The sequence below is a fragment of the Triticum dicoccoides genome, chromosome 6A (assembly GCF_002162155.2).
Source record: "Triticum dicoccoides isolate Atlit2015 ecotype Zavitan chromosome 6A, WEW_v2.0, whole genome shotgun sequence".
Taxonomy (NCBI): Eukaryota; Viridiplantae; Streptophyta; class Magnoliopsida; order Poales; family Poaceae; genus Triticum; species Triticum dicoccoides.
The window spans coordinates 243,777,009-243,784,329 of record NC_041390.1 but is presented as its reverse complement, the minus strand read 5'-3'; positions in this window follow the sequence as shown (position 1 = coordinate 243,784,329).

Sequence of the window (7,321 nt, the reverse complement as noted above, 5' to 3'; positions counted from 1 at the left end):
CCCTCGCCGCCCCTCGTCGCCCGGCCGCAGATCCGGCCGCCGCCGCCTCGCCCTCGCCTCCCCTCGCCGGATCTGGGCTCCGGTGACCTCCGACCTCGGCCCCGGCGACGGTGATCCTCGGGAGTCGCGCCACTGCTACAGTACCCCCGGATCCAGATCTGGATCTCGGGTTGACTTTTTATCCCTAACCCTAATTTTTTGCCTATATTCATCATGCTATATCTCCGCATCCGTAGCTCCGTTTTTGGGCATATAGCATATCAAAATGTTCGTCTCAGAGAGTACATCATTTAATTCCATTGCATCATATTCATTTGAGTTCATCTTGATGCCCGAAATGCTGTTAGAAGAGTGCTACTTGAGTTAATTGTCAGATCTGCTGCTCCATTTAGATATTTGTCATTTTTGCCATGATTATTGTGTGCATGATATGCCCATGAGCTCTACATGTGTTTCGTTAAGGGTTTTGTCATCTTTCCAGAGGTGCAACCCATGTATTTTTGTGATGTGTGTGGTGACTAGCACAAGCTTGCCAAGTGAGGTACTTGGTAATTCTGATTTCAGGGACTTAGCAATTCCACTAAGTCCTTGAGCTGTTTATCTCATATTGCCATATGTTCATGTTGTTTCCTAGTGATCCGTGCCTCTTTTGAGGATGATCAGTAAGGAGGTTTTGTTAACCTTGTAGTGCTCTATCCATCCATGTCCTTGTTTGCAATTATGGAGCACCCTAGCTTGAGTCAATCGAGCTCTACTTTTGCTACTTCGTGAATCTGGGCAGATTGTCTACTTGTTAGCGATTTTGCCGATGATGTTGTAGTTGATCCGTGCATGCTATGCTATTGTTCTTGCCATGTATAGCTTGAATTTTGTGTATTCTTGATGGGTGTATGCTTAGCTTGTCATGACTTGCTCTGTAGTGAGTACATCGATCTCGTAAACATGCCTACTTGATATCTGTTTCAGCATGCTCCAGTTTTCACCAAGTCTGAGAACTGATTATGTTTTTGCCATGTTCACATGCTTGCAATTGTATTTTCTGATCCCATTTGGCTCAAGGTCACCAAGGGAATTTTGTTAAGCTCTTTGAGTATCTCCATGCCATACTTTACTTTGCCATGTTCAGGTCCTGTAGCATGTAGTTTTTTTGCTCCGAAGAGTGCTATCTGATCTGAAATTCCAGACAAGTGTTAATTTCACTAAGTCTGAAATATGTTTACCATATGCATTTTTGCCATGCTTGTGTGAACCTGTTAATTGATGAATTGGTCGTAGCTCAGTGCTAGACTTTTGGTAAGAATCATGAATGCATCCCTCCATGTATTTTGTTGTCATGTTTAAATGGTGTAGCATGTTCATCTCATTGCATTTAGATGGCTACTTGCTGTAAATCGCAGAACGTGGTCATATTTGAATCGCTTGCCATTTCCAAACCGTAACTCCGATTCCGGCGTTCTTTATATCGTTTTCAAGCGATTTCATCTCATCTTTCCAGTGGCACACTTGGATTCCCAAGTTGAGACCAGGTTCATGCATTCCTTGTCAAATCTTGCATATGCATCCCGCATCACATCCCGCATAGCATACCATCCTTGCATCATATTGTTTGATCCTTGCACGTGGTTGATTATGTCTTCGTTGCTTGTTTGTCTTGTTTGGGTAGAGCCGGGAGACGAGTTCGCTAATGAGGAGCCCGTTGAGTTTGCTTTCGAGGGTCCATTCAACTTTGACAACTTTGCAGGCAAGATGATCATACCCTCGAAATCACTACTATCTTTGCTTTGCTAGATGCTCGCTCTTTTGCTATGCCTATGCTACGATGCCTACCACTTGCTTATCATGCCTCCCAAATTTCCATGTCAAACCTCTAACCCACCATGTCCTATCAAACCGTTGATTGGCTATGTTACCGCTTTGCTCAGCCCCTCTTATAGCATTGCTAGTTGCAGGTGAAGATTGGAGACCATTCCTTGTTGGAACATTTATTTAATTGTTGGGATATTATTATATTGCCACGTTATTTTAATGCATCTATATACTTGGTAAAGGGTGGAAGGCTCGGCCTCTCGCCTAGTGTTTTGTTCCACTCTTGCCGCCCTAGTTTCGGTCATATCGGTGTTATGTTCCCGGATTTTGCGTTCCTTATGCGGTTGGGTTATAATGGGAACCCCTTGATAGTTCGCCTTGATTAAAGCTTTTCCAGCAATGCCCAACCTTGGTTTTACCATTTTCCACCTAGCCTCTTTTTCCCTTGGGTTTCCGGAGCCCGAGGGTCATCTTATTTAACCCCCCCGGGCCAGTGCTCCTCTGAGTGTTGGTCCGAACTAGAGTCCTGTGCAGCGCCCCCTCGGGGAAACTCGAGGTTTGGTTTTAGTTGTATGGAGCGCTCATCTGAGTGTGCCCTGAGAACGAGATATGTGTAGCTCCTATCGGGATTTGTCGGCACATTCGGGCGGTGTTGCTGGTCTTGTTTTAACCTGTCGAAGTGTCTTGAAGAACCGAGATACCAAGTCTGATCGGAACGTCTCGGGAGGAGGTCTATTCCTTCGTTGACCATGAGAGCTTGTCATGGGCTAAGTTGGGACTCCCCTGCAGGGATTTGAACTTTCGAAAGCCGTGCCCGCTGTTATGGGCAGATGGGAATTTGTTAATGTCCGGTTGTAGATAACTTGAACCTTAACTTAATTAAATGAATCAACAGTGTGAGTTACCGTGATGGTCTCTTCTCGGCAGAGTCCAGGAAGTGAACACGGTGTTGGAGTAATGGTTGCGCAGGTTGCTCTCTAGTTTCTCGCTCGCGCTTTGCCTCCTCTTCTCACTCTCTTTTGCGAACAGGTTAGCCACCATATATGCTAGTCGCTTGCTGCAGCACCACATATTTACCTTGCCATACCTATAAGCTTAAATAGTCTTGATCGCGAGGGTGCGAGATTGCTGAGTCCCTGTGGCTCACAAATTACTATTCCACCAGATGCAGGGCCTGATGATTCCGCTCTAGGTGACACGCTTGGGCTCAAGTGGGAGTTCGACGAGGACTCTCAACGATACTACGTGTCTTTCCCTGATGATCAGTAGTGGTGCCCAGTTGGGGGTGATCGGGACCATGTCGCATGTTGGGTTATCTTTTATTTTGGCGCCGTAGTCGGGCCATGAGTGTCTGAATGTTTTAATGTTATTTATGTACCTTGATTGACGTGGCGAGTGTAAGCCAACTATGTTATCTCCCCTTTATAATTTATATTACATGGGATGTTGTGATGATTGCCTAACTTGCGACATTGCTTTCAATGCGGTTATGCCTCTAAGTCGTGCCTCGACACGTGGGAGATATAGCCGCATCGAGGGCGTTACAGGTGCCATGGATCTAACATGGGCGATCGAGTATGCGGTCCAGGCTGGAAGGGCCCTGATTATTTCTTTTATATGGCTTCTTCCGCTGACCGGACTTGGAGCCACTGAATCCGGCGTTGACCGTCGTGTCATTGGTATTATCACCGTTGCTTCGACGCTTATGTTTGTTGTGTCGGGGCTTGCCGTTGCTATTTCTGGCTTCCGAAGTGCCAGGTTCGCTTGTATTGTTATTGCTACGGGCTAGCCAGCTATCTTCGCCTGCGCAAAAGCGGGTCAGGAGTGCCGTGAGGGCTGCCATGGACTTTGACTTTTCTTGGCTGAGGTGTCGGGCGAGCCATTTGTCCCGGATGCTATGTTTAAATGCTGCTAGGGCTTCGGCATCTGGACAGTTGACGATCTTGTTCTTTTTGGTTAAGAATCTAGTCCAAAATTTCCTGGCTGACTCTCCGGGCTGTTGGATTATGTGACTTAAGTCGTCGGTGTCCGGAGGTCGAACATATGTACCTTGGAAGTTGTCAAGGAAGGTGTTGGGGATATTATTATTGGACATAAACCGGCCAGGAGTGGCTGGGTTAACTCTATGAAGATTAGAAGCCCAGGAAGACAAAGGATGTTGGCGCTTTATGAAGACCCAAGGCCCAAAGGCGGGTTAAGGCCTGTAGACATAAACCGACAATATTATGTAACTTGTATTGTAAGATAGGAGGAATAGAGACCGAGTTCGACACGTTGATGATCCGGCCTCGGGACTCATTAAACCAACGGGCGTCGGCCTATGTATATAAAGGGGCGACCCGGCGGTGGTTTAGGGACAACACACAACAACTCGAGAACCAGGCAAAGCGGATTCGCTCCCTGGTCATCGAAACCCTAGCAATTCTGTCACAACCGGAGTAGGATTTTACCTTCATCGTAAGGGGCCGAACCAATATAAAACTCTCGCGTCCCTTGTCCGCTTTAACCCCTTTAAGCTAACCCGTAGCGATTGCTCCGTGACTAAGTCCTTTCACAAGGACATCTGCCATGACAAAACCACGATAGTTGGCGCCCACCGTGGGGCTATCGCACGATGGTTTCGAGTTTTTGAAGGGCCGCTTCGAAGGACTCAAGGGATGCGCTATGGGCCAGATGACTAAAAGTCGTCGCGGCAAGCTCTACATCAACGACGCAGGATGGGGTCCCGAGGCCGGTTCAATTGAATATGGGTACCGGGTCCCCTTTGGTGGAATTCAGGTCTTCATCGGAAAGATCAGCGAACCAGGCCCTGAGCCGGACATCTGCACCGACATCATCGAGATGGCTCAGCATGCAAGCTCTGCCCAGGTTCAGCCCGCCGTAAAGCATGTCTTCGTAGGCGTCATCCATGGAGTAGAATATGAGGATAGGTCGGCATTTGGTGGCGAAACCGTTGTCTGCTCTGATGAAGAGTCTTCAACTGGAGAGACCTAGTCGCTGTACCAGCTGTAGGACGACCGGGTTAGTGGAGGTTCCGATGGCAACAGTATTCCAGACCCCCTCGATCTGCCAAGCCGGGTCATAGTCTTCATGGCCAGTACACAACCAGCGCAACACTCTTCTACCGCCGCGGCAATGATCTCCGGTTCAACAACAAAAACACCAGCAGGAGCAGGGGGCTCTACGCAACCTCCGGCTCAGGTTTTGTCCAATCTATTCGACGCTTTAGCAATGTTGCTGGCAGTGGAGGTGGATGCGGAAAATCGGGATTAGCACAACGCAGAGATTGCAAAGGTGAAGGATCAGATAACTCAAGCTAAAGCGGACCTGGCAGCAGAAAACACCAGGATGGCTACAGAGCGGGCCAGATTGGAGGCTTAGGCGTACATGCTTATGCTAGATGAGAGTGCGTCAGATGACGTCATGAGGAGAAGATACCGATCGTGCCTTCCGTCGGTCTTGGAGGCGAGGAATCTCTTTAACACACCCGGAGCGGGCACCAGCAACCAACCCGTGGTGAATCAGGTGGAGGAACCTGGGACCGGAGCACTGGTTCAGCCTCGTGCGACGGATCCGCCTCCTCCGCCTTGTCAAAACGACCTTCCATCATGTCGCGTCTCAACACCTCCGGGTCATTACTCTAACCCATTTGATAACATCGTCGCCGCCGCTTCACGATTGGCAGCTCTCCGGATTGATGGCGAGTCCCCCGTAGCAGTTGAGACACGACGGGCTAGGGAGCTCCTACAGACGGCTTTGACTCAGCAGCAGGCCTATTCATATAGCCGCGAAAGGATTCATTCCACTCCCCGCCCAAGCTGGAGCTACAGTAGGCATATCGATGAGCCAGCCGTATCAAGCAGTGCGAGGAATCGTAATCCGCCCCGTGGCAATAACCCAGCGGGTGGTGGTGGCAATGCCCAGGATGTAGTGGATCATGCTAGGGCACGTCGGGAAGCCGAGTTAGCAGTACAGCACGAGGCTCCGGTTCGTCAGCTCACGCCGGTTCGTTAGTTCACTTCGGTTCGTCCAACAACATCGGTGGAACCAGGGGTTACTTCCAGTTCTTTGGGAGTGCCATGTCTTGTCCCAGCGCTGCGCAACGTACGGTTACCCAAGGATTTCAAGGGTCCGCGTAAGGTGCCGAATTACACCGCCGATTTATCCCCCGAGTCATGGGTGGAGAGTTATGAGATGGCAATGGAGATACTGGATGTGGATGAAGCGGCATGTGCCAAATACTTTACCATGATGTTGGAGGGAATAGCTCGCACATGGTTGAAAAATCTTCCATCCAACTCTATTAGATCATGGGCCGAGTTAAGGACCCGGTTTATCCAGAATTTCAAAGATACGTGCAAGCAGCCCATGTCCATCGTGGACTTAGCTACCTGTGTCCAGGAGGAAGGAGAATCAACAACCCACTGGGTGCACTGGGTTTCGGAGATTTTGCATTCGTCGGACCGCATCAACGCAGACACAGCCGCTTTAACATTGGAAGGCAATTGCCGGTTTGCGCCTTCGAAGCTGAAATTGGGACGGCTTAAACGCAATTGTAATGACATTGCAACACTTATGGAGGCTCTAGTGAAGTATGCCGACTCTGATAGTACCAAGGACCCCGAGTCTGAGGATGACAAGACAGGGAAGGGAAAGAAGAGTGGCAATGCCAAGGGGCAGCAGCATAATCCGACAGGTCATGGGAACAATGGTAAATGCAAGGCAGACAATAGCTTGGACTTTGTGGCTAACACCAACGCCCAGGATAATGGTCAGTGGCGTAAGGGTAAACCGCCCCAGCGGGGTGGAGGGTCAGGCCCCAATCTAGAGCACCTGTTAAATCAGCCTTGCCCAAAGCACGGATCAAAGGAGAGACCCGTTATGCATCTTTGGAAAGATTGCTTTATTATGCGGGAGTTCAAAAATTCAAATCTTTTTCAATATTATAACGGACCGCCCGGCGGTTCAGGAGGCGGTTTCCACGGGCCAGGTTATGGTGGCAGCAGCTCTGGTTCAGGGTTCCAGGGCAACCAAACTGGACATGGCAATCAAAACAGCCAGGGCAACCAGGGGGGTTACAACCATCAGGGGAATCAACAGCAGCAGCAATCAGCTTATCAGAGCAATCCAATCCAGTTGAATAGCGGGCAGTATCATGTCTTCACCACTAGCTTATGTAAGCGCGATCAGAAGCTTCATAAAAGAGCTGTGAACTCTGTTGAACCGACGGTACCTCGTTATCTGCGCTGGTCCGAACAACCCATCCTGTGGAGTCGAGAGGATCATCCACCCCGGGTTGACAATCCGGGTCATCTGGCTTTAGTGGTGGCACCCCAGGTTGGGGGGTATAAATTTACCAAAGTGCTTATGGATGGAGGAAGCAGTATTAACATCCTTTACTATGAAACCTTTCGTCGCATGGGGTTAATAGATAAGAATCTTAAACCGCCGAACACTGTGTTTCATGGGGTAGTGCCTAGTAAATCGGCATACCCAGTTGGCAAGATAGCTCTGG